The sequence below is a fragment of the Hippocampus zosterae genome, chromosome 15 (assembly GCF_025434085.1).
Source record: "Hippocampus zosterae strain Florida chromosome 15, ASM2543408v3, whole genome shotgun sequence".
Lineage (NCBI taxonomy): Eukaryota > Metazoa > Chordata > Actinopteri > Syngnathiformes > Syngnathidae > Hippocampus > Hippocampus zosterae.
The window spans coordinates 15425692-15452595 of NC_067465.1; the positions used below are offsets into that span (position 1 = coordinate 15425692).

At 43.7% G+C, this 26904-nt stretch overlaps 2 protein-coding genes across 6 annotated transcripts in view; one reads left to right on the top strand and one right to left on the bottom strand.

Moving 5' to 3' along the window:
• Positions 1–26904, bottom strand: part of snap47 (synaptosome associated protein 47) — a 415166-nt gene that overhangs the window by 298427 nt on the left and 89835 nt on the right. The window lies entirely within an intron of this gene.
• Positions 1–26904, top strand: part of higd1a (HIG1 hypoxia inducible domain family, member 1A) — a 177782-nt gene that overhangs the window by 11964 nt on the left and 138914 nt on the right. The window contains exon 1 of one of the 3 annotated variants that reach the window (XM_052088600.1): positions 108–115. The exons of 1 other annotated variant lie outside the window; for it this stretch is intronic. The gene's annotated coding sequence lies outside the window, so the exon portion shown is untranslated. One more of the 3 variants, XM_052088601.1, reaches the window with a different exon arrangement.

The following is a 26904-nucleotide window of genomic DNA, read 5'->3' on the forward strand; positions in this document are numbered from 1 at the left end:
CGATATGACAAAGGTCAACAGAAGTATTTACAGTTGTCAGTATTGTACTAGAAGGGTTAAGGCAGAATGGTCATATCCTTACACACACACACACACGCACACACACACAGTTACACACGCACACACACACAGTTACACACACACACACACACACACACACACACACACACACACACACACACACACACACACACACACACACACACACACACACACACACACAAACTCATTCATTAACGGCGATCCGATTATTCGGCCGATTTCCATTGAGATGTGTGCATTCAGCATGTGTCAATGCCACTGAAGGCCCAGGTATCGAATGCGAAGAATTACAATGATTGCAATACGCCAAAAACTGGGACTAAACGTTACCTGTAAGATGACAGACGGAATTGCTGTGGATGTTTGCTCCATGTACAGCACATTGTATACAACGATGGCTGTTTTAAAGTGTTCTATAAATACAGTTGAGTTGAGTTTTCGTGTAAACTCATCATGGCAGCCCACCTCCTATGGGTTTTTCGACCTTGGCGTCAAACAAAGTCAGCGTGAAATCAAACGCATGACTCAGCTTTGGCTTTTTACGCAGCGCACAGACATACATTATACTACTATGCCGGCTGGGGAATTACCCCCGCGCCGGAGCGCTATTATTAATTCAACATTCCCCTCCTCAGCAGGCGAAGGGGAGATTTCGGGGAGTTTTCTCTCTCAACAAAACGTGGCTTATAGGAATTGAAATGTTGAGCTTTATCCAAAGCAAAACATAATTATTGGATATCTGTGCTAATACGGGAATAGCAAATCCCGATGACACGTGTACCCTAAATTAGCAGTTTCAGGAGCATCTTCGTCTGACTCCCCCTTGCTCGTTTCCTGCCCCCTCTCTAGTACCAGGCGGCTAATACGCGCTGGAACTTTGCGCTGTAATCTAACAAAGTTTTGACAGCTGTTACCATGGAGGAAGTGGGCGGAACTGAAACACACACACACACACACACACACACACACACACACACACACACACACACACACACACATTCCTGCACTTGCTGCACAGTGAGGACCGAGTAAAAAGGCCTACAAAGCGAGGACCACCCTTTCTGCTTGAAAAAGAAATGAAAAAGACACATTTCTAGACACAGGAGGGCGCCCTTAGGCAATACATTCCTTTAGATTAAATAAAACACCAAAGGTTAAGAAAAAGTTTTTAACTAGATAAGTGAGGACCGGGCACTGGCCATGCGTTCTTAATGATTTTGAAGTAGATTAGGTGCCGTTCACCTTACTAAACATTTAATGATGTAAATTTATAATCAGATATATTATTTTTAAACAGTTTATCACCATTAACAGGGTACTGTCATTTATTTAGTTTTATTTAGTTCTGATATTTGTGTGTTCAATACGCCACGTTTGCACTGTGGCTGAGAGAGGAAAGTATTTTAATCTGTGCTGTACATTACACAGAGAGCATATTTGACAATAAAAGCTGACTTGACTTTATGATTTATTTTTGACAAACAAAAGTACTCTTATTCAAAACTTACAAGAACACCTGAAAAACTTCAACCTTCAAAACGCACACTAAAAAAACTTGCTGCGCCACAACCTGACACATGAACCCACATATACCCTACCAAATAACTGTGCTTTCAAACTCTATTCCTTTTCTCCCCTCTCTCTCATCCTATTCCCTCTCTCCCTTCATCCATCTCCCCCCTATGTCTCTCCCTCTCTCTATCTTTCATCTTCAAGCTTTTTTCCCAATTACATATCTTTTAATAATTTCATTGTGGAATATCTCTCCATGTGCGGTCTTCAAGGTCTGGCGATGCTTGACTACGACACTTAACGCAGTCATCTTTCCTTGGAACTTTCTTTAATGCTACAAATTTTGAAAGGTGTCGATCAATTGCTGCTCTTTCCTTTGGAGTCCGGGTCTCTTCCTTTTTTTAGTTTCCAATTCTGGAGGGAAAAAAAAGAGGGTTATTAGTGGTTTAGTTGAATATAAACAGACATTCTTGAAGTTGTATTAAAATCTGAACGCTGCCTTGACTGATAACAGGACCAGAATAAAAACTATCAAAAATGCATTGATTCAAAACATGTTTTAGGCATCTAGTTTAAAGCAACTTTGTTGACTTAAAAACACCTCAGCAGCAATTTCCCTCAAGGCATGATTCATGAGTGTTATGCTCTTTACATTATTTAATATTTTTCAATATCCTTAAAATTAATGTGTTTTTTTTTTTGCCTAGTTTCCGCCTTTAATGTCTTGTTTATCTATGTGGGCCCCCCAATTGGGTGGCAACCACTAAAGGGTGTACTCTGACTACTGCCCAATGACGGCTAGGATAGGGTCCAGCATGCCCCAAACTTTTGTTTTCTATTTCTGAAGCCTTCTATTGTGAAGCACATTCAGAAAAAAACAGTCTTTGCAAGTACAGTGATCCCTCGTTTATCGGGGTTAATGGGGACCAAAACCACCCGCGATAAACGAAAATCCGCTAAGTAGCAAAGACCCCGCCACCCTCCATATAGGTATATGAACATGTGTATGAGTATAAATATTTATAAGGCCAAATGTAATGGTATACATGCATGTTTGTAGTAATTAACAGTACTTAATGCTGTATACTAATATATTTAAACATGTATAAGTTAGGTTAGGTTAGTGTATAAAGAACGAAATACAGTAAACACAGTCCTGCATATGTTGCTCTATGTGACTCGCTGTTGTTTTGATTATTTTCACTGCCTCTTGAGGACCTTTTGCAGCATTTTCACTTTTTTTAATGAATATGTTTGAAAAAATCCATGACACACCGAGGCCGCGATAAATGATAATCCAGCGGCACTGTTGACATTCATGTTTCGAAGCTACAATCAAAGCCTGAACCACTGTGCCGATTTCAGAGCAACATATGTGGTGAATATTATCTAATAAGGCATGCATTACCAGTTTTCCTTGTTTGCAGTGAAATGCATTATTTTACAATCCATTCAAATGTCAGATACCAAATATGTAACTTCTGGTTGCTGATGGTGTATTGCAGGAGTGACCAACTCATTTTTGGCACGGGCCACATTGTAGTTATGGTTTCCCTTGGAGGGCCATTATGAATTTTGGGAGACCATATACAGTACATATTTAATCACCTCCACATTACATACACCACGCATAACATATTGATGGATAACTACTCGTAAAATCAGAAGTAAAAAATAATGATTGTTCTTGTGGACTTCATATGACATTTTGAGATTTTGGTTCAGACTTTAGCAAGCCTCATGGAATTCGACATGCTTTATTTGCTTTTGCAGGCCACATAAAATGATGTGGCAGGCCAAATCCGGCCCCTGGGCCTTGACTTTGACACCTGTGGTGTAGTGGTATACTCGCATGACTTGTGTGGGATCAGTTCCTGCTCAGTGATGGTGTGAATGTGAATATTTCTGGCTGCAAACATGATTTCGTTGTCGAGGGGTTCGGCTGTATCTCTCTTTGGTCAGATTTTTTTTTAAATTGGATTCAATTACAATCAGTGTGTTACTGTAACCAAATTATATCATAACCCTGTAAGAGAAATTGCTATACAATAGAAATTGAAGACCATTTTACAACTGAGTAGACCACTCAACGACTCGTCTTTCCATCTGCAAGTCACAGTGACTTGTGCTGTTTGAGTTTCTTAAATTGTTGTACAGATCTATCCAACAGAAATTCATCTTACCAACTTCACTATGTTCTTTTCGTCTTCTTCTTCCCAAGAGATCTGTGTCCAGTCTTTTTGTCCTCTTCATCTAAGAAAGTTGGCATGTTAGTATAATGGTAATGAAACTTTGAGTTGTGTTGACGATGCTCTGACTCACCGCTGTCTTCAACATCATCGTCGTCATGTGTAAGTGTTCTCTTTCTTTCTCAATCCTCTTTCGTTTGGTGGCGTTGATGTTGATGGTTGTTCTTGGCCATGTGTGAAAGATGCGTCATAGACTGTAAATAATAATAATAATATACTTTGGGTGAATATGCTTTGATGATACACATTTGTAATTCCTGATATATTGGAATGTACAAAAAACAATCAGGACTTAGAGCGGGGGTGTCAAACATACGGCCGGCGGGCCGTTACCGTCCGACAAGCAGGTTTGATCAGGCCCGCAGGATCATTTAAAAGTGAAAAAATGCAGAAAAGACATGGAACGAAATTTTTGAATAACGTGCAATTCATGGGGACACACCGTTTTGATCAGAGTAGAAAGACACATTGTTTTGAGAAGAAGACAACAACAGTCTAAGTCTGTCACTGAGACGGACGGACCCAAAACAGCAGATGCTATCAAGGACATTTGAATTCATTATTCTTTACACATTTAATGGCACTCTCTTTAGTTTGTAAGGTATAGGCAGGGATTAAATTTATAATTTATATGCACAAGGCTTAAAAATTCCTTTCTTCACGAATCTCCTTTAATCTAAAAGTGCATCACTGTATTTTTCAACACCAATTACTTGTTTAGTGCCCTTGTACAATCAGTTGCGATGCATATATGTGAATGATAAAAGTCAATCGCACATTTGTCTAAGGAAATCTAAGGTGCTTCATGAAATGTTTTGTAAAAAGATATGTTCATTAAATTTCTACATTTCCGAATGTTCTTGTGCTTCTTTATAGCAGAGTACGGTATAATTTTAATGGCTCGGCCCACTTAACATCTACCGAGGCCAATGTGGCCCGAGTTTGACAGAGTGAAATGAGTTTGACACCCCTGACTTAGAGTAAGAAAAAAAATCTTACTAATGCCAGGTCTGTAACATGTCACTTGTGCTAATGTTAGAGACTCACCCAATCCATGTCTTCCCAACATTGTCTTTTTTTTCTTGACAGTCTTCTTAACTGTCTTATGGCACACCCCTCCATCTATAAAATAATGTTTTGATAGAATCAAAGTTCTTTCCACATGCATCTCAGAAATATGCCAATAATACAGCAAAAGAGGATTCAAGTCGGACAAAAAAACATTACCGCCATATTCACTGCCAGAAACATCACTCATGTCGTCATCAGCGTCATCAGCATAATTTCTTTCTTTAATTGACTGCATCTTCGGTGGCCTTTTGTAGGTGCCTTGTAGCAAGATGATGTACTCAAATGAAATTCCTTACATCTCAGAAACATAGCAATGGTGCAGTGACAGATGGTTTAAGTCAAACTGAAAGCATTACCTATGTTTTCAGTGTCCAAGTTGGTACTGTTACCGCCTCCATCATCTTCATCATCAGATCTCGTTGCTACAGCTGAATGTGGCACTTCTCATTCTGTGAAAGATGACATTTACACCATGTAAATATGGATGGAAGACATTGACTCTTGCTCAGAGAATGAAAGGGTTTTCTCATTTATGCAAATGGTCTGGACTAGGGATGTGAATCTCAGCACTGAGGACGATTCGATACACATCACGATCCACTGCCAGCGATGCGATACTTAAACGATACATGGAATTTTCTGGCGATACGATGCGATACGTTTCACCGTCGTCACGATGCGATACGATTCGATACACATTAAGTTCAAATCAATGCGATCCGATACGATACAATGCAATTTGTTGCGATATTGTGCAATTAAACATGATGCAAATAAGCAAAGAAAAAAGCTTTTAAAAAGATGGAATTCAGTATGGTATTACAAAAAGGATACCACTTTATTCCTTATAAAGAGTAGAACTTGTAAAACAACTTATTTAAGCCCTTTCACAATTGGGTTTTTTGCAAAGAAAATGTAAACAATTTGGCACCTGAGACTCACAGCTGTTGCTATAGTGTAAACACAAACAAGACTATTCTCACTGAGTGTCTTATATGAAATATAATATATATATATGAATCTATAGCGCAAGATGTCCACCCATCCACTGTAAATGCAACTATTTGCGCACTGTTCAGCGACACAGTAATCTCACTTCTCACTTTGTTGTACACATCGGGAATATGTTTGTAAGTGAACACAGACCTGTCTGGTATTTTATACCTGGGTTCCAAAACGTGCACGAGCTGTCTGAAACCCTCGTTGTCCACCACGCTAAGGCTGGAGGTATTTGCATATGAAATAAGCAGTGGCCTTAGTTATAACCATTGCGCGGTCACAGTGAGTTGCAAGGGGACTCCCAAAATAAGAGGCAATTTTTTTCTGATCCTGACCTGGTTTACCAAGAGTTTCTCCGGTGTCCGACGAGGAACTGGGCGGGGAAGCGGGGGAGCGGGAGGGAAACTTGTCGGTGATCTGGTGCCATCGTTTTAAGTGGGTCTGCATATTTGTGGTTCTGCCGTTGTATGGCTTCTTAGTGCGACATTCCTTGCAAATTACGGAGGTTTTATCAAGCTTTCCGTCTTTCTTTTCGAAGCCGTAATATTTCCAAACATAAGATTTGAATGTTGCGGCTGCATTAAATGTAGTAGTTTCCTCGCCTCCCCTTGCGCTAACTTCCATACTGTTTCGCTAGTTGTGTACTGGACTGTATGTGACGCACGGCTACCGTCCGTATTCAACACAAAACGCAAAGCAATGATGGTGCATTCATTGCGCCTAGGAAAGGGCAGATAGGTGACGTTTAACATGAATAAAACGGCGCTTGAATCGGATTTTACCGATACCCATCAATGCATCGTGATGAATCGCGATTTCACCCGTCAATCGCATCGTACCCAGTGAATGAGCCGATGCACTCGGATCGCGCACGTGCGCATCGATGTATCGATTAATATCGATTATTTTCCACACCCTTAGTCTGGACACAGAGAAAATGAGAGCTGTCAAGGTAAAGGAATTACTAAACATCCATCCATTTTCCAATCTGCTTTATCTTCACAAGAGTCGCAGGGCATGCTGGAGCCTATCCCAGCTGTCTTTGGGAGGTCAGCGGGGGACACCCTGAACAAGTTGCCAGCCAATTGCAGGGCACACAGAGACAACCATCTCAAACTCACACCTGGGGACAATTTAGAGTGTTCAATCAGCCATGCATGTTATGGGAATGTGGGAGGAAACCGAAGTACTTGGAGTAAGCCCACGCAGGTATGTGGTGGGAAAAATAAGCAAACGCCACATAGGAAGACTGGGACCGGAATTGAAGACATGCACACTTGTCGTGGAAACAAAGACAGAGGGAGAAAAGAATAAATGGAAGGGGATGACTTTAAAAATATATTAATTTACATACCAGTGATAACAGATTCCAGGGTTTGCAGACTCTTTCCCTTCAGCGACTCTGTCCCACGTTCCATCGCAAACAGTAGTTTGGCAATCTTGGCCACTTGGAAAGTTTTATCGGTCTCCCGATAAAACTCACAATGGACTCCAATTTCGTGTCCCATAAAACGAGCAACTTGCTCGAGTTCCTGATTATTCAGGTCGAGAAGCTGACATAAGGTAGCAACATGCTTCCTTAATTTTGTTGACCTCAACAGTTCTGGGTTTTTGGCCTTGCTCTCTTGTGCGTATTTTCTGAGGCAGTCACATCCACGAAGATTGGTGGTAGTTCCTTTTTTGGCCATCAATTAACTTCTCTGTTCCTTTTCGATTTCATACCTTTTTGTTTTGATTTACATTTTGCCTTGAGGGCCTTAGCTTCATGCAAATCAATGTTGTCCTTTTCTGATCCACTGCTGTTGGACGACCGGGACCCCCTCCCTTCACTGAATGCTGGTTTGTGGTCATCTCCACTTTGGGCGGATGACACAGACTCCTCTGATGATGATGATGGTGGTGTTGACCTTGTGGAGAAGGCTCCGGAATGAGTCTCAGCACCAGGCCTCTCTTTGAGAAGAGGTGTATGTTGCCCTGATGGTTGGGCTTTACGCATTTGAGCCTACACATCAGGGCAGAAGAGGGAAAAACAGGGAAAATTGTTAATTTTGTAGACAACTGAGATGGTGAAAAAGAGTTTTATGCTAGATCTCGGCAATTCTGTACAAAGTTTATCTGTCTTTGCCAATGTTTTCAACACTTGTCTTCCAACTTGCATTCATGAAAATATGACAATGTTTTGTCGTCACACATTTTCACAGGATGGAAAGTAGTCCAGATGGAACTAAAACCGCCATTAATAAAACAAAGTATGAGTTAATCAGCATGCATTTTCTAGTCTCATGGAAAAGAGACAAATAATACAATTTATTAAATTAAAAACTGGGCAAAAATCTATGGACATTTTAGTTGACAGGCAGAAAAAAAGAGTAAAATAAATATGATTATGTAAATTAACTCAAAATATGATAGTAATAAATAAAATGGTACAGAGTAGTATTTGAACCTGTGATGATAAAACTCATGTTGGATACACGCTTCGGATGCTCTGTGAAATTAAGCAACTGGCATTTAAAAACAGAGTAAAGCAGCTCGCGTTGGCCTGCAATCCGCCTCATTCATTCGGTATTTAATTTAAAAAATAATTTTTTCTCGAGAAAAAATGGTTTCTGGCTAGACTAAACATGTCTAGTTTAATATAATACAGCGAGCCAGAGCACTGGTTCATTTGTCTACTTATTTCAATTCGGTATGAGTACAGAAACTAACAATTTCTGTCTCATTTTTGCCGAAATATAAACCACATAAATTCAACGCGACGCGGCCTTGCCGTAACCGCCTGAGCGCAAGCCATGTGCGTTGTTCCTAAATTGCTGTGTTCGTAGTTTGCCATTGTTTCTTCGTGTAGAAAAAAAACTACATAAAGCAGCTTTAAATTAAAATCGGCCTACAGTTTACAGTACGCCGCGAGTAACAAGTCCTTCGGTGCTCAGTACGCAGATTGTTACGACGACACTCGTATTCGCGGGTACCCGTCTCTCGACAAAGAAAGGGTGATTACTTACCTGAGCATTCTCATTCTGACGGTGGTGCTCCCGGTTAGGGGCGAGTCTTCTCCGTGTTTTCTCCATGTCGTCAAAAAGCCAAATGGTGTTGGTTGTCCCGGTATAGAAATATAAATGGCTTGAGTGCGCCGAAAAGTATCGCGTGAAGACAACGCTCCTCCAGCCTTTGAAGCCAACCGCTTCTTAATTGATGCGAGGGGGAGAGCGGGGGGGATGGGCAGAGCAGCAACTTCGGAGCGAAAACTCTACTTAAACATGATTAACCCTTTCATGGTCTTCTCACTTTAACGTTTCATATAACATAATCAGAAATTCACACAAATTCCTAAACTACATAAAGTATTGTAACAACATTTCAAAACACTTTAGTTATTAATTTATCAATCAAAGAAATTAAAACAAATAAAACACCTACACTGTGTATGCAATGCTCTGCTTCGGTTATTACAGTTTGGGATATTGTCAAAGGTGTTCCATATTTATGTTTGTCCATTTTTCCTACTTCCAAGACTACAACTTCACTTCAACAAGGTGACCGGCTCCCTTCCGCATCCAGCATTTAACAGTGCTGCCATTGAAACCAATATACCACGAAACTGTCAGAAGGGCTCAAGTTGTAGTTTATCAATGTAGTCATCCAATAATACTGAAATAACAACCTATATTTCCAACCTGCCTTTCCAAAAAGATGTGAAATGTTTCTTAATTTAAAACAGGCGTCTCACACTCGCGGGCTAGAAGACGCTAATTTCAGGCCCCTCACCTTGATGTGAAACTTTGCGTCAACGAAGCGAGTCTCCACTTTGTCCCCCCCACCCCCCACAGAAACCAAATATGTGTCACACCCTAATTACTGTCCATTGCATTCTTAGGTACTCATCAACGAGTGGGTACTTAGCCACTGACAAAGACGCAGCTGTCCTGCACAATCTCTAATGTAGACATCTTATTTTTTCAAACCAAAAGTTCATTTTTACAGTGTAGCCATGTGAAAAGCTGTTCTAAAAGGACACGCATGGATGAGCAACCATCCATACTGACACTCACACCTAGGGACAATTTAGAGTGTTCCATTATTCTTTCATGCATGTTTTTGGAATGTGGGAGGAAACCGGAGTACCTGGAGAAAACCCACACAGGCCCGGGGAGAACATGCAAACCTCATACAGGGAGGCCGGAGCCAAGATTGAAGGTTATCAGAACCTAGCAAGGGGCCGGTTGCGATTTGTTGTTGTAGGAACTGATTGACTAAAGGGCCGTTCACACGGCACACATTTGCGCCGGCGCTGCACCGATATATTTTGTTGCGATATATTTTGCACCGCAGCAAATTGTGTGGAGCGTTCACACGTAAAAAGCCGCTTCACACGGCAGTTTCTGCAGCGGAGCAAAACGACAGAAAACAAACGAGCTGTCGTGTTGGTTCTTTTTAAAACGTACTGTATATACACAACTCAAGCGACTACTGGACCGGCACGTCCTTCTCCTTCTCGGTTTCCATGCCTTCTGCTCGAGAGTGACCACCCAAGAAAACGTAAATGAACGACGACTTCAATGACACTCAGAAAAGCAAACACTAATGCGCCAAACTGAAAATCAAGAGAGGAAATCACAAAATAAATTCTATGGGGGGCGGGGGGTTGTGGACAAACAACTCCGAGACAGGGGGTTCGGTACCCCATACCCACGAAGCACAGAACTCCCCGAGGGACACGGTCAAACGCCTTCTCCAAGTCCACAAAACACATGTAGACTGGTTGGGCGAATTCCCACATACCCTCGAGAACCCTGCTAAGGGTGTAGAGCTGGTCCACTGTTCCACGGCCGGGACGAAAACCACACTGTTCCTCCTCAATCTGAGGCTCGACTTCCTGACGGACCCTCCTCTCCAGCACCCCTGAATAGACCTTACCAGGGAGGCTGAGGAGTGTGATCCCTCTGTAGTTGGAACACACCCTCCGGTCCCCCTTTTTAAAAAGAGGGACTACCACCCCGGTCTGCCAATCCAGAGGCACTCTCCCTGTTGACCACGCGATGTTGCAGAGGCGTGTCAACCAGGACAGCCCCACAACATCCATAGCCTTGACGAACTCCGGGCCTTGCCACTGAGGAGCTTTTTAACCACATCGGTGACTTCAACCACAGAGATAGGAGAGCCCACCTCAGAGTCCCCAGGCTCTGCTTCCTCCAAGGAAGGCGTGTTGGTGGAGTTGAGGAGGTCTTCGAAGTATTCTGCCCACTGGTTCACAACGTCCCGAGTTGAAGTCAACAGCGCCCCATCCCCACTGTACACAGTGTTAGTGGTGCACTGCTTCCCCCTCCTGAGACGTCGGATGGTGGACCAGAATTTCCTCGAAGCCGTTCGGAAGTCGGCTTCCATGGTCTCACCGAACTCTTCCCATGCTCTGGTTTTTGCCTCGGCGACCACCAAAGCTGCGTTCCGCTTGGCCAGTCGATACCCGTCAGCTGCCTCTGGGGTCCCACAGGCCATAAAGGCTCAATAGGACTCCTTCTTCAGCTTGACGGCATCCCTTACTGCTGGTGTCCACCAGCGAGTACGAGGGTTGCCGCCACGACAGGCACCAACCACCTTACGGCCACAACTCAGATTGGCCGCCTCAACAATAGAGGCACGGAACATGGTCCACTCGGACTCAATGTCCCCCGTCTCCCCCGGAACATGGGAAAAGCTCTGTCGGAGGTGGGGGTTGAAACTCCTTCTGACAGGGGATTCTGCCAGACGCTCCCAACAGACCCTCACAATACGTTTGGGTCTGCCAGGACGGACCGGCATCTTCCCCCACCATCGGAGCCTCCTCACCACCAGGTGGTGATCAGTTGACAGCTCCGCCCCTCTCTTCACCCGAGTGTCCAGAACATGCGGCCGCAAATCCGATGACACGACCACAAGGTCGATCATGGAACTACGGCCTAGGGTCTCCTGGTGCCAAGTGCACATGTGGACACCCTTATGTTTGAACAAGGTGTTCGTTACGGACAGTCCGTGACGAGCACAGAAGTCCAATAACAAAACACCACTCGAGTTCTGATCGGGGGGGCCGTTCCTCCCAATCACGCCCCTCCAGGTCTCACTGTCATTGCCCACGTGAGCATTGAAGTCCCCCAGTAGAACAAGGGAGTCCCCAGCAGGAGTACTCTCCAGCACACCCTCCAAGGACTCCAAAAAGGGTGGGTATGCTGAGCTGCTGTTTGGTGCATATGCACAAACAACAGTCAGGACCTGTCCCCCCACCCGCAGGCGAAGGGATGCAACCCTCTCGTCCACCGGTGTGAACCCCAATTTACAGGCACTGAGCCGGGGGGCAATGAGCATGCCCACACCTGCTCTGCGCCTCTCACCGTGAGCAACTCCAGAGTGAAAGAGAGTCCAACCCCTCTCGAGAGAACTGGTACCAGAACCCAGGTTGTGTGTGGAGGCAAGTCCGACTATATCCAGTCGGAAATTCTCTGCCTCACGCACCAGCTCGGGCTCCTTCCCTGCCAGAGAGGTGACATTCCATGTCCCAAGAGCTAGCTTCTGCAGCCGAGGATCGGACCGCCAGGGTCCCCGCCTTTGGCTGCCGCCCAGCTCACATTGCACCCGACCCCTTTGGCCCCTCTCATGGGTGGTGAGCCCATGGGAAGGGGGACCCACATTGCCTCTTCGGGCTGTGCCCGGCCGGGCCCCATGGTTGAAGGCCCGGCCACCAGGCGCCTGCCAACGAGCCCCACCTCCAGGCTTGGCTCCAGAGGGGGGCCCCGGTGACCTGCGTCCGGGCAAGGGAAACCTAGATCCATTTATTGTATTCATCATTGGGGTCTTTGAGCCGTGCTTTGTCTGGCCCCTCACCTAGAACCTGTTTGCCATGGGTGACCCTGCCAGGGGCATACAGCCCCAGACAACTTAGCTTCTATGATCATTGGGACACACAAACCCCTCCACCACGGTAAGGTGACGACTCACGGAGGGCCCCAGAAAATCCAATTCATTTTATTCTGCTTTGGACATTGAAACTGGAAAATATGACTTGCATTCAATAAGTAAAGAATTCCAATTCCAAGAAACCAAGAAACGATTAAATTCCATATTAGAGTTTGGAGTTATGTTGCTTTAAAAACAATTGTAAATTTTTAAGTCAGTTTAAATATACTGTGTGTGCGGTTGTATTTGCTGTAATTATTTTAGGAGTATGTGACATTGGTGACATCCTCGTTACTCAAATACTGTATGTAGATGTTGCTCAAAATTTATCATGCTCGCCTTCACAGCAGACCTCAAAGTTCAAAAAGGCTGTGGCAATTTTGATAATTGACTTAGTCATTGGCCATGAAGAGGAGCGGCTGTTACCTGCTCCAAAACGAAGTTTTTGCAGCACCCCTCCCCCCAGACACGAGTTTGTTTACATTTCAATTAGCAGAGCTGCGCAGAAGCCAGCCACAACGCTTTGCAAGAAAAAAATGAGTTAGGTACTGTATTGCAGAAGTGTCCCCAGCATATCCAATTTATTTCATTCAGCTTTGGACATTGAAACTGGAAAATATGACTTGCATTCAATAAGTAAATAATTGTTTCATCTAAATTCCATATTAGAGTTTGGAATTATGTTGCTTTAAAAACAATTGTAAAATTGTAAGTCAGTTTAAAAAAAACTGTGTGTGCGCGGAGTATGTGACATTGGTGATCCTCGTTACTCAAATACTGTATGTAGATGTTGCTCAAAATTTATCATGCTCGCCTTCACAGCAGACCTCAAAGTTCAAAAAGGCTGTGGCAATTTTGATAATTGACTTAGTCATTGCCCATGAAGAGGAGCGGCTGTTACCTGCTCCAAAACGAAGTTTTTGCAGCACCCCTCCCCCCAGACATGAGTTTGTTTACATTTCAATTAGCAGAGCTGCGCAGAAGCCAGCCACAACGCTTTGCAAGAAAAAATGAGTTAGGTACTGTATTGCAGAAGTGTCCCCAGCATATCCAATTTGTTTCATTCTGCTTTGGACATTTCAACTGGATCATTATGATTTGCATCCAGTAAGTAACAACAGTAAGTATTCTTTAGTAGAAATCATGGTTGTGTTGCTCAATCAGTCTTGATAACAGAATTTCCTTATGTGGGACATGACTATGGTACACGTCCTTTATGAACATGCAAGTGTGTTAACAAAATACATGTGTAAGAACACATGCAGTCAAATGCAAAAATATATGCCCCAACAAAACAAATAACACAAAAACGGCAGTATACAGTACAGGTATATGAACAAAATACATTATAACAAGAGTAGTCACAAAATGAGGGATCTTTGCGACCTTTGAGACCTATAACAGCTGGTGGCTTTTCTTTCCAATCACTCACTATCTCGAACTTGACCTCCCCTCGATCACCACCCAAGACAGCGTTGCTCAGCTGTCCAGAACCTAGGCTGTGTGTGGAGGCAAGTCCGACTATATCCAGTAGGAACTTCTCTGCCTCACACACCAGTTCGGGCTCCTTCCCTGCCAGAGAGGTGACATTCCATGTCCCAAGAGCTAGCTTCTGCAGCCGAGGATCGGACCGCCAGGGTCCCCGCCTTTGGCTGCCGCCCAGCTCGCATTGCACCCGACCCCTTTGACCCCTCCCACGGGTGGTGAGACCATGAGAAGAGCTTTAAGCTAGCATTTTCAAATTCTGATTAGAGTCGGCATACTTGAAACATGCAATATTCCACAGTATTTAAGTTTGAGTCATTCGTGTGGACATGCAGCAAGGTCATGAGCAATATTTCTTCTAATTTTCCATTTGTAATAGCATTCACACAAACTGCCTGAGTATTACTTGGACCACGGTGAGCAAAATAAAACAAGCGTTACACCTGTCTAAAACCTGAGATCACAAGTTACATGAAGCAGATATGTTACAAAACAAGCAAAAATCAAACCACTGAATAGAGAGTTGTAACATATATACCAGCCCTCATTCGTTACTTTTATTTTAGCATGGGTCTTTTCAAGAATAATCAAGTCTCAATAAAACCTGTAGCAATATGGTCCCACACTGCCTACTCATTAATCATGGAAAGCATGTCATTTAGTTAAACACAAACATTTCTAGTCTCCTGTCCACCGAAAAGTGTGAAAGAGGTTTAAACAAACAAAGAGGCTCATTTAAGGGGCTCGTAAACTATGTCCACATATGGTTTTCGTGAATTAAGCGGTCTCAAGGGGTGTTCACACGGCAAAATTTGGTCCGGTGCTACACCGGGGCTGCCCCAGTAGAGCGTTCACGCGTGCAAATTAGCTCCGGCGTAGCCCCGGAAAACAGCTTACACCGGACCAAATTTGATCCACCACAGGGAGGTGGTTTAAAAATTTGCTCCGGAGCAAAAGCTCGTTTGCGCAGCAGCACCGATGTAAATTTGCACGTGTGAACGCAACTGGGTTAAATTTGCTCCAGAGCAAATGCTTGTGAAGAGTTTACGTACGGCGAGAATGCATTGCTTTCACGCTCTGTCGGACTGCATGTGTTTGTTTAATAACGACACAAGACTTAGCTGGTAACATCTGGACTGTCTCGGAGTTGTTTGTGTAGTTTGTTCCTTTGTTGTGTGCTCACAACCTCCCACCCCCATATAATTTATTTTGTGATTTCCTCTCTGATTTTCGGTTTGGCGCATTACGTGTTTGCTTTTCTGAGTGTCATTGAAGTCATCGTTGATTTGCGTTTTTCGGGGGCGGTCACTCTCGAGCAGAAGGCACGGAGACCGAGAAGGAGAAGGACGTGCCTGTCCAGTAGTCCTTGAGTTGTGTATACGTTTAAAAAAAACAACAACACGACAGCTCATTTGTTTTCTGTCGTTTTGCTCCGCTGCAGAAACTGCCGTGTGAACGCAAGTGGGGCTGCACGACGCTGTGCCGGTGCTGACATGCTCAGCGGCTTTGTTCGTGTGAACGCTCCACACATTTTGCTGCGGTGCAAAATATATCGCAACAAAATACATCGGTGCAGGGCCGGAGCAAATGTGTGCCGTGTGAACACCCCTTCAATGTTGCCAGCAGCTGCGCGTTGTGCGCGCCAGCATCACCGTGTGCGGCTGGGAGCCTACGCAAAATTGCTCACGAGCACAATTTAGAGGGAACATTGGTCATGCGGACATTTGGCGACTGATTCACAGCCTCTTCTAAGGAAAACCATGCCTGCAAGCTGAATTCTCGCAGTATTTGTGAATTCACACCAACTCCAGAATCCATCCAATAAAATTAAAATATGTGGCATCCTATTGTCAATCCCCATGATAAGTTATTTTATGATAAGATATTTGATTAATTCGGCTTGATGCACTCAGCAGGAGTTGGCCACTATGTGCAAACACGATGCCGTCTCTCAACGGCTTTCAATTCTCGCACACATTTTATTCATAAACTCCTGTATGTAAGTGTTCTGCCCACAGTAAAAGTTTCGGGCCATTTCATTAATAGAAATCGTGTTTAGAATATTCATTTAGTTATCGCGGTGCATTGTGGGTAGCAGACGCCGTGTTGGTAGCAGACTAATCGTTCCAGAAAGCCCGATTGTGGTCGTTGCAACTGGTCCTCCTGAGTTATATTCCTTTCGTTTCACCTTCGAAAGCAATGGCTGTAAGTCTGCTTGTGCTTAGAATTATTTAGAAATGTGTTTCGGAAATCGTTTTTCTTCAATTGTTGTCATTGAAACTCGCTAGCTCAGAGTACAGTACTGCTAACGACATAGCGATGATGCTAAATGAATGCTAACAACATAGCGACGATGCTAGGTCGGTGCTAGCGAGCTAATTAGCATGCGAAAGAATCGCGAAAACGCCTTGTTTATCGTTGTTTGTCACACTTCGAGCTGCATTTATGTCTTTGTTTAGTACCAGATGATTTGTGTTGTATTTATGTACACGAGGTTAGTGTTTAAATCTGTTCATTTCAGTTTCACTCTACATTTCATTGAGCTGATGTCACAGTTGTTCACTGTATGTGTACACATTGAAGAGATATGTCAGATCGTTTTAAAGTGCTATTTTCTTTGTCCAATTGTAACGGTCAGACAGTTTAAAATTATGCTAAATGCAACGTTTATTTGTGCCTCAACAAAAACAACTGATGAAAAGTGGCTTTAACGAGCCTCGAACCTCTCTTTTTTGATGTAATACATTTTTCTATTTGTTTAAGTACAGTACTTTTGGATCTAGACAATGTCAAATGTAATGTAGACAAGAAAAAAATTCTATGTCCCTTCATTGCGTTCTATTGAATACAATTAAAGTTTTGCAAAAATGATGGTGGATTTTGGGTAGGACTGAGGCTTTACTTAATTTGGGTACTGTTATTATTAATTGCATTTCCAATTTTAATCGGATGCATTTAACCAAATCACATGGAAATAATAGGAGTCCAACACAAACTCAGAACAAACACATTCAATAAAATACATTCCTCACAAAAAAATTGAATTCACATAACTTGTAAAGGTCTTTGAAAAACAAACAAAAAAAGCTATGATGGCCAGTCCCTCCCACACCCTCCAGCCCGCCCTGACAGCACTTGGTAGCTCCTTCAGCCAGAGACTGTTACACCCGCGCTGCAAGAAGGAGAGATACCGACGCTCGTTCCTACCGACTGCTGTCAGGCTGATGAATAAAAAATAACAATCATAATAATAATAATAATTAAATGATGTGAAGGAAAATTGTAAATAGTACTGCGATTTATCCATTTAAGATAAGATAAGATATCCTTTATTCGTCCCACACTGGGGAAATTTACAGCCTCCAGCAGCAAGAATGTATGTAGAAAGAAGAAAGAGAAAAAAAACAACAAACATCTTTCAATTAAATGCAATATGAACACAAAATAATAATTTTTATCCATTTGTGTTCATATTGTATTTTAATTGAAAGATGTTTGTTTTTTTTCTCTTTTTCCTTTCTTCAAAATAATAATTTGTATCCATTTGTGTTCATATTGTATTTAATTGAAAGATGTTTGTTTTTTTTCTCTTTTTCCTTTCTTCTTTCTACATACATTCTTGCTGCTGGAGGCTGTAAATTTCCCCATTGTGGGACGAATAAAGGATATCTTATCTTAAATAACTATTTCTCAAGGTGGCTCTTCAAAGAGCAGCAAGGGGATTTGTCATTTATAATTTTGGTCCAGTACCAAATTTCGACACTAGTTGAAGTAGAGAGCAAAAAGTGTGAAATTGTTGCAGTACCAAATTTTGACACGAGCTGCAGTAGAGAGCAAAAAGTGTGAAGTTGGTGCAGTACTGAATTTCGACAGAAGCTGCAGTAGAGAGCAAAAAGGGTGTGAATTCCCGGCGAAAAATTCTCAACATGGACCCATTCTGGGGACCTTTGGGGAAAAGCACAGGATACCCGTTTTGGACACTTTGGAGTTGATTTAGAGGGTGTCAAAGTGAGGACCGGCCAAAATGTCCTCACTTCGTCAAAATGTCCTCACTCCGTTGGTTAAAAACTCACGCCGGTCCTCACAATGTAGTGAGTACAAGAACACACACACACACACACACACACACAAAGAAAAATGAAGGATTCCTGAATTTCTTTCGAACTTGTGTGATAGTTAAGAAGGAAAAAAAAGTGAGCTAATGTTATTTCAGCACGAGATATACGTATCCCGTTTTGCTCCGCTGCACTTTGATTGCGGTCTTGTTTCTGTGATGCTCAATCATGACTGTCAGCCTGTAGCTTTAAATACTAAAAATACAGTTGCGGACAGACTCGTTATGGTATTTAGACAAATAACTTACTTGAGTACAGCAGAGTTTTACAAAATAAGGTCATAATAATAATACTACATTTTATTTATAAACACTTTACAATCAAGAACAAAAACAATAAAACCACAGACTAAAAATTGCGGGTGAGCAGCGGCAGCCAGGAGGCGTTGTTGGGTGTTTATTTAGCTCATATTTGCTAGCATTGTAATTAGTCAACGTCCCAAAATGTTAGCCCCACTCACTATTAAGCAAAACCACATTATTTTTACTGTTAACTTAAATATATGTGAATACTGGTCACACCACGATCAGCGAAAATGTCTATTTAGTGTCTTGTATCATAATTTGTTTAGTATTTTAACAATGTAGCAATCCTTAATTGGCTTATTGAGTTTTGGAAATCCTCGAGTGAACATTACTGTGCAAATTTCGAAGGAAAATTACTGTGACAAATATGTTACCCGAAAGATATGTTTTAATTAGCATTAAACCATCCATCCATTTTCTGATGTGCGTTATCCTCACAATACTTCCGGGGACTTCTGGGTAGAGTGAACGCTGGCGCGTTTTGGCTGCCGCTGCTCTCCCACAAACTTTTGTGTTTTACTGTGTTTTTACGCTCGATTGTTTTACTGTTTCGCATGGAATCACTATCATCATCTCACAGTCATTCCACCCAGCCCCCATTCACGCCTGCCTCGCACTCTCAACTATCTTCGACTGTTTCATCCCGGCGTCTCAGCGTCCGACCTGTCAACCTGTCGCTCCTCCATCGACCTGTCAAGGGTCTGCTCCAGTACTCGGTGGCCGAGCTCCTTCGGCTGCGCTTCCAATGGCTGGGCCCTCCTCCTGCTCTACACCGGCTCCCGGACATCGTTCGCTTTCCTTCCCGGAAATATATTCATCGTGGGTCTCGTCGGGGCTTCTGCCTCAACCGATCCAACACCATCACCTCCTTCTGGTCTTCCTCCCGTCGGCCATCCAGAAACGCCGGCCGATCCATCGACCATCATGCGTTAGCCGGCTTGGCTAGGTCGGCTAACGGCCCCCGCAGCAGCGAGACTGCCGCCGTCAACTTCGGGCTACTTAACATCCGTTCGCTTACTGGGAAGGGTAATCTCATTCAAGATATCCTCACGGACCGTAAGCTTGACATTCTTTGCTTGAATGAAACCTGGCAAACTCCCGGGGACTTCTCACAGTTGAACGATTCCACTCCCCCGGGATTTGTTTAAATTTTCAAGCCCCGCGATTCTGGTCGCGGAGGAGGTCTCGCGATAGTATACCGCGAGAAGTGGAAAGTACTTCCGGTTTCTCTCCCGCCACTTTCCTCCTTTGAATGCCTTGCCTGTCAAATATCCGGACCCATCCCCACGATTATTGCCACAATGTACCGCTCCCCCAAGCTCCACCGCGACTTTTTAAATGAAGTGTCTACTGTCCTCACCCATCTCTCCTCTCTGTCACCAAATGTGATAATCCTGGGAGATTTTAATATACATATGGACAACACTGCTCTTCCTCTCACCATTGACTTCACTTCTTCAATTAACAGTCTTGGTTTTGATCAATTTGTAGATTTTCCTACACACATCAAAGGTCACACCCTGGATCTGATCTGCTGCTCTGGTATTTCCCCCTCCAACTGTACTGCTGATGAACTTCCAATAACGGACCACTTCCTTATCTCATTCAACATTACACTCCAGCTCTCAACTGCCAAATCACCCCGGACCATTGTTTACCGTAATATTAAAGACATTAACATTGACGCTCTCACTGCATGGCTGACCACCCTGACTCCGGACATTGACTCCACTCCTGATGATTTGGTTTTCCGATATAACTCTGGTCTCACCAGCATCCTCAATACGCTCGCCCCTGTCGAGTCCCGCTCTCTCCTTTTTACTCGGTCTGCCCCTTGGTTCACCCCTCATCTACGTTCCTTGAAATCCCAAACCCGGCAGCTTGAGAGGCTTTATAGGAAAACCAGCCTATGCAGCTCAACTATCCCTCTACAAGGATTCCATCTCTCAAGCAAAATCACATTACTATTCCGGACTCATCTGCTCCAATGCTGGAAATACTAAGACTCTCTTTTCCCTTTGGAACAGAATCACTCAACCTCCTGACTCCCTACCACCTCACTTTTACTCTTGTGACACCTGCAACGCACTTCTCCTCTTTTTCAACGAAAAAATCAACAGAATCCACCAGCATCTGGGCTCCTCTGTACCTTTCCCCTCATCTGACCCTCTCACCCCTTGCAAACTGTTCTCTTCTTTTGAACTCCCCCATCTCTCATTCATTTCTGACCTCATCATTAAATCCAAGACTTCCTCATGTCAGCTCGATCCCCTCCCCACAGTTCTGGTCAAATCCTGCCTACCCTCTTTGCTTCCCTTCATCTCAGCCATTATCCATTCCTCTCTGTCGACTGGAATTGTTCCTGTGCTCTTCAAAACTACAGCTGTCACCCCAATCCTGAAAAAACCTGGTTTAGATCCCAATGACTTCAATAACCTACGCCCCATTTCCCATATTTTCTTCATCTCGAAAATTCTGGAGAAAACTGTCGCCTCTCAGCTCCACTCCCACCTCACCGACAATAGTCTTTATGAACAATTCCAGTCCGGCTTCCGTCCCCGTCACAGTACTGAAACAGCCCTCATAAAAATCACAAACGATCTTCTCATGGCAGCAGACTCTGGCCTTATATCCATCCTCATCCTCCTTGACCTGAGTGCAGCCTTCGACACAATCTCTCACCCCATCCTCCTCAATAGACTCTCTACCATAGGCATCACCAACACCCCTCTACATTGGTTCCACTCATATCTCACTGGCCGCTCTCAGTTCATTCAACTTGATTCTTTTACTTCACAATCCCTCCCCGTTTCTTCTGGTGTTCCCCAGGGTTCTGTCCTCGGTCCGCTCCTCTTCATTGTCTAACTCCTTCCACTCGGAAACATTTTCCGCAAATTTGGCTTACACTTTCACTGCTTTGCGGATGACACCCAGCTCTATCTCTCCAGCAAACCCGACGCTTCTCTCCCCCCCTCGTCCCTCTCTCACTGTCTCTCAGAAATCAAATCTTGGTTCACCCACAATTTCCTCAAGCTAAACAGCAATAAAACTGAACTCCTACTCATCTGTACCAAATCCACTCTAAACAAAGCCGACAGTTTCTCCCTCACAATTGATAATGCCACTATATCTCCTTCCCCCCAGGTGAAGAGTCTGGGTGTCATCCTTGACAGTTCACTATCCTTTCACTCCCACATCAATAACATTACCCGGTCCGCTCATTTCCACCTTCGCAATATAAACCGCCTCCGTCCCTCACTCACTCCGCACACCACCGCTATCCTTGTTCACAGTCTCGTCACTTCCCGTATTGACTACTGCAACTCACTCCTCTTCGGTGTCCATCAAAAATTCCTCCATAAACTTTAACTTGTTCAGAATTCAGCAGCCCGGATCATCACGAGAACCCCCTCCTTCCATCATATCACCCCCATCCTCCGACAGCTCCACTGGCTTCCTGTCAAACTTAGAATCAACTTCAAAATACTTCTCTATACATTCAAAGCTTATACATGCACCCCCCTATCTACATACTTTCTACATACATTCTTGCTGCTGGAGGCTGTAAATTTCCTCAGTGTGGGACGAATAAAGGATATCTTATCTTATCTGTCAGATCTTCTTCAAATCTCCGTTCCCTCTCGCTCACTCAGGTCCTCATCCTCCCTCCACCTTTTTCTACCCTCTGCCCGTCTCAGTACAATGGGGTGCAGAGCCTTCAGTCGCTCTGCCCCCAAACTCTGGAACTCACTTCCTCCCAACATTCGTAATATTGACTCTCTTTCCTTATTCAAAACGCAGCTCAAAACCCACCTATTCAGGCTTGCCTAACCGCCTTAAATTTTTCTTTCTTTCTTTATTATTTTATCTGTGTTTTACTATTGGTCTTGGCTGTACAGTGTCCTTGAGTGTTGTGAAAGGCGCTTACAAATGTGATGTATTATTATTATTATTATTATTATTATTATTATTACAACTGTCACAGGGGGGCGCTGGAGCCTATCTCAGCATGTTTTTGGAATATGGGAGGAAACCGGAGTACCCAGAGAAAACCCATGCAGGCCGGGACAAAATGTAAACTCCACACAATAATGAGCAATTAGTGATGTTCAAAACAATATTGTGCATTTATCCATCCATATCCCTCCTTCCATCCATCCATCCATCCATCCATCCATCCAACTGTACCGCTTATCTTCGCTATGTTTGCAGCTGTGCGGAAAAAGGCGGGGTACACCCTTTCAAGCAGAGGTGCCCAAACGTTTTGGACCGAAGATACTTTTCGATCAACCAACCTCTTGTGATCGGCCCATTACCACGCCCGCGCGTATATGCACGCACGTACATACGCATGCCACGATGAGCAACAGCCATAACGACCCCTAAAATGTACACTAGACAGTTTATGACCTTGTTAAAAGAAAATCACTGCCTACCTTAGTAGGCATGTGTACCTTGACACGGAGGCATGTGATGCACATTTGCAACCTGTTAACTATCGTAACTCACGCGTACCGTTTTAAAATGGGCCTCGGGAATGCCATTCTTTGCTGCCAGTGATCAGATACCCTGCAGGAATAATAAGGTGGCCCAAGGAAGAGATTCAGACCATGGATGTTAAGGCCTTAAAGCTCCAAACCATGCATGGAGGGTTCCATCCCAAATCCAGCACCCTGAGACTGTACGCAAGCCGAAAGGAAGGAGGCCGGGGACTAGTGAGTGTGAGAGCCACTGTCCAGGATGAAACATCCAAGTAAAGATGACAGTCGTGCCTGTGGTGGTCGGGGCAGTGACCCCCAAACTAGATGAGTGGTTGCAACAGATCCCGGGAACAACATCGGACATCTCAGTCCAGAAAAGTGCAGAGCTGGGAACAGCAAGGATACTGCGCAGAAGCCTCAAGCTTCCTGGCCTCTGGTAGAGGACCCGAGCTGAATGAGGGACGGACACCACCCGAGGGGTGAGACGAGGATTAAAAATATATATAAAGAGAGAGAGAGGGCGGCCCAGTAGTCTAGTGCTTAGCACGTAGACTTCACAGTTTAGAGGTATCAGGTTCAATTCCAGCTCCGGCCTCCCTGTGTGGATTTTGGATGTTCTCCCTGGGCCTGCATGGGTTTTCTCCGGGTACTCCGCTTTCCTCCCACATTCCAAATCATGCTTGGCAGGCCGATTGAACATTGCAAATTGTCCCTTGGTGTGAGTGTGGGCGTGGATGGTTCTTTGTCTCTGTATGCCCTGCGTTTGGCTGGCGACCGACATAGGGTGTCCCCCGTCTGCTGCCCGGAGGCAGCTGAGATATGCTCCAGCACCCCCCTAGTGAGGATAAAGTGGTTCGGAAGATGAATGAATGAATGAATATATACATAGAGAGAATCATATTTACTCATAGCTGGGCCAATATTGAACAAATGTTGCTAGCACATAGCTAATTGAAGAAAAACATGTATACTTTAGGGGTGGGAATCATAGAGTAACTTGTAATTGTTTTCAGGCATTATAATTGAAGTTTACATTACCATGATTTTGACTGTTAAAAACAATCACCATCATGTGAAGGTTTTGACAGTTATGACTTTGGGCTTCAGAATTGCAATCCAAGCATGAGCTAAACTCTCAAGGAGGGTCAAGCATATGTGCTGACCACTATGAAAACACTTTCGCACATGCTCTACGTCTTTTGGAGCTCATTTGTCTTTTCTTTTCAAAACGCAGGGAAACAACGTGAAAAAAGTTCCCTCTCAATTCCATACCTCCTTCCTGTGTCCCACTTTCATGTTTTCAAGCAAGTTTCCAGCTATTTTTGATTGACGTCACGCTCCTGCCAGAACTCCCATGACCCCAGCAAAAAAACTAACAAACAACCCACCCCCCCTGAAACAGTCATAATAGCCATAGAATATTAAATGGCACTTCATCAGAATATAGTGTCTCATTAGAATCACAAAATAAAACATTGATAATGCATTGCAAACAAATTAATTTTACTTATAGAATGCTCATAATGTCGCATGTAGCGCAATACTGAATATAGACTAATGATTAACTACGAGCACAAAAGTAGTAGTTTTATTTCATTTAACGTGTGCTCATTTTAGTTGTATTTTAGAGTTACTATTTATGACTATTGTTTGAGTTGCCATTACATTATTTTCCAGAGGTAGGCAATTTACAAAATTTCTCCTGTTCGTCATTTGTCAACAGCCTGAGCACCTGTCCGTCATCATCAGACCGAACTCAAAACATGGTTCACAACAAACTTTCTTAAATTAAATGCTAATAAAACTGAAGTCCTCCTTCTTGGCACCAAATCCACTTTATCCAAAGTAAACAGTTTTTCCTTCAACATTGACAGTTCCCTCGTGTCCCCCTCCCCCCAGGTTAAGAGTCTGGGTGTCATCCTGGATAGTATGCTCACCTTCCATTCACATCAACACCATCACCCGCACTGCTTATTTCCACCTCCGCAATATTACCAGACTTCACCCTTCCCTCACCCCCCGCACCACTGCTATCCTTGTCCACAGTCTTGTCACATCCCGCCTTGATTACTGCAACGCTCTCCTCTTCGGTCTACCTCAAAAGTCCCTTCATAAAATCCAGCTGGTTCAGAACGCCTCTGCTTGTATCATCACAAAAACATCTTCCCACCAGCACATCACCCCCGTTCTCCAACAGCTCCACTGGCTCCCTGTTCAACATCGAATCAACTACAAACTGCTTCTTTATAAATATATGGCCATCCACAACCTGGCCCCTCCTTACCTATCTGACCTTCTCCAGGTGCATATCCCCTCTCGCTCCCTCAGATCCTTGTCCTCCCTCCGCCTGTCAGTGCCCCCTGCTCGACTGATCACCATGGGAGCCAGAGCCTTCAGTCACGCTGCTCCAAAGTCTGGAACAACCTACCTCCGGACCTCCAAAACTGCACACCTCTTTCCACTTTCAAGTCCCGACTAAAAACACACCTGTTCAGGATTGCCTACAACACATAGCTCTTCCATTTCCTATGTTTTTATGATTTTATGTCCTGTTTTTATATAACATCTCGTTTACAAATTTTTACATTGTACATTGTATTTTCTTATTGTTTGTACAGTGTCCTTGGGTGGCATGAAAGGCGCTTTTAAATAAAATGCATTATTATTATTATTATTATTATTATTTCAAGCCGATCCAAACTGCAATCATCAACTGACCAAACTGTTGGTCCGTCCGTGATGTTATTTTAACCGCGGTTCTGTCATCAGCAAATTTTACTGGTTCGTCAGTTGGGAAAAAAAAACATTGAAGTCATAAAAAATCCAATTTAATTTAAATGCTTAATGGAGTGTGGGGTACATTTATGCCAGTTATCAGAAAAAAACTGCGTCCATCAGTGAGGTCCGTCGGTCACTCGACCTAGTTCGTGTCAACTACACAAACGGATGAAAACCCACTCCTGTATGTGCTTAGTCCATCATTTTCTTACATTTCCCGTCATCCTTCAGCCAAACGGACATCCGTCAGTACTGACGGAAAGACTACCTCTCTTATTTTCTATGGTTCCACACAAAAAAGCTCTGCAATTACAACAGCGTAGAATTCAACCAACACCATGTTCAACATTGGAGCTCCCATTGCAAATATCAGGTAGTGAAAACCGAGCTTGAAAATGTCCAGAGAAAGCCAAGGTTTTCCTGTTCCTGGTCAATTGTATGTATGGCATCTCTTCAGCGACTCAGTAATTTTACTTTGTTTTTGTTTTATTTTACAGTGGTTGGCAGCAAAGTGCATCGACGTTCGGCACATCTGTCTCACAGTGAAGAAGTCGGGGTTCGTATCCAGCTCCTGTGTGGAGTGTGCATGTTCTCCCCGTGCCGGTGTGGGTTTTCTCCGGGTACCCCGGTTTCTTCCCACATTCGAAAAACATGCACGGTAGGTTAACTGAACACTGTACATTGTCCGTAGATGTGAACGTGAGAGTGAATGGTTGTTTGTCTATGAATATGTGCCCTGTGATTGGTTGGCCACCAGTTCAGGGTGTACCCTACCATGTGCCGGAAGACAGCTGGGAATGAGTCCAGCCTAGGATAACTGGAACACAGAGATCGAGAGAGATAGACGGATATACAATGTTTCCTCTTATTTTGGTATATCAGTTCAAAATCTCACTTAGAACACTGCCCGTAAAATTAATAAAGACAGCTTGACATTAAC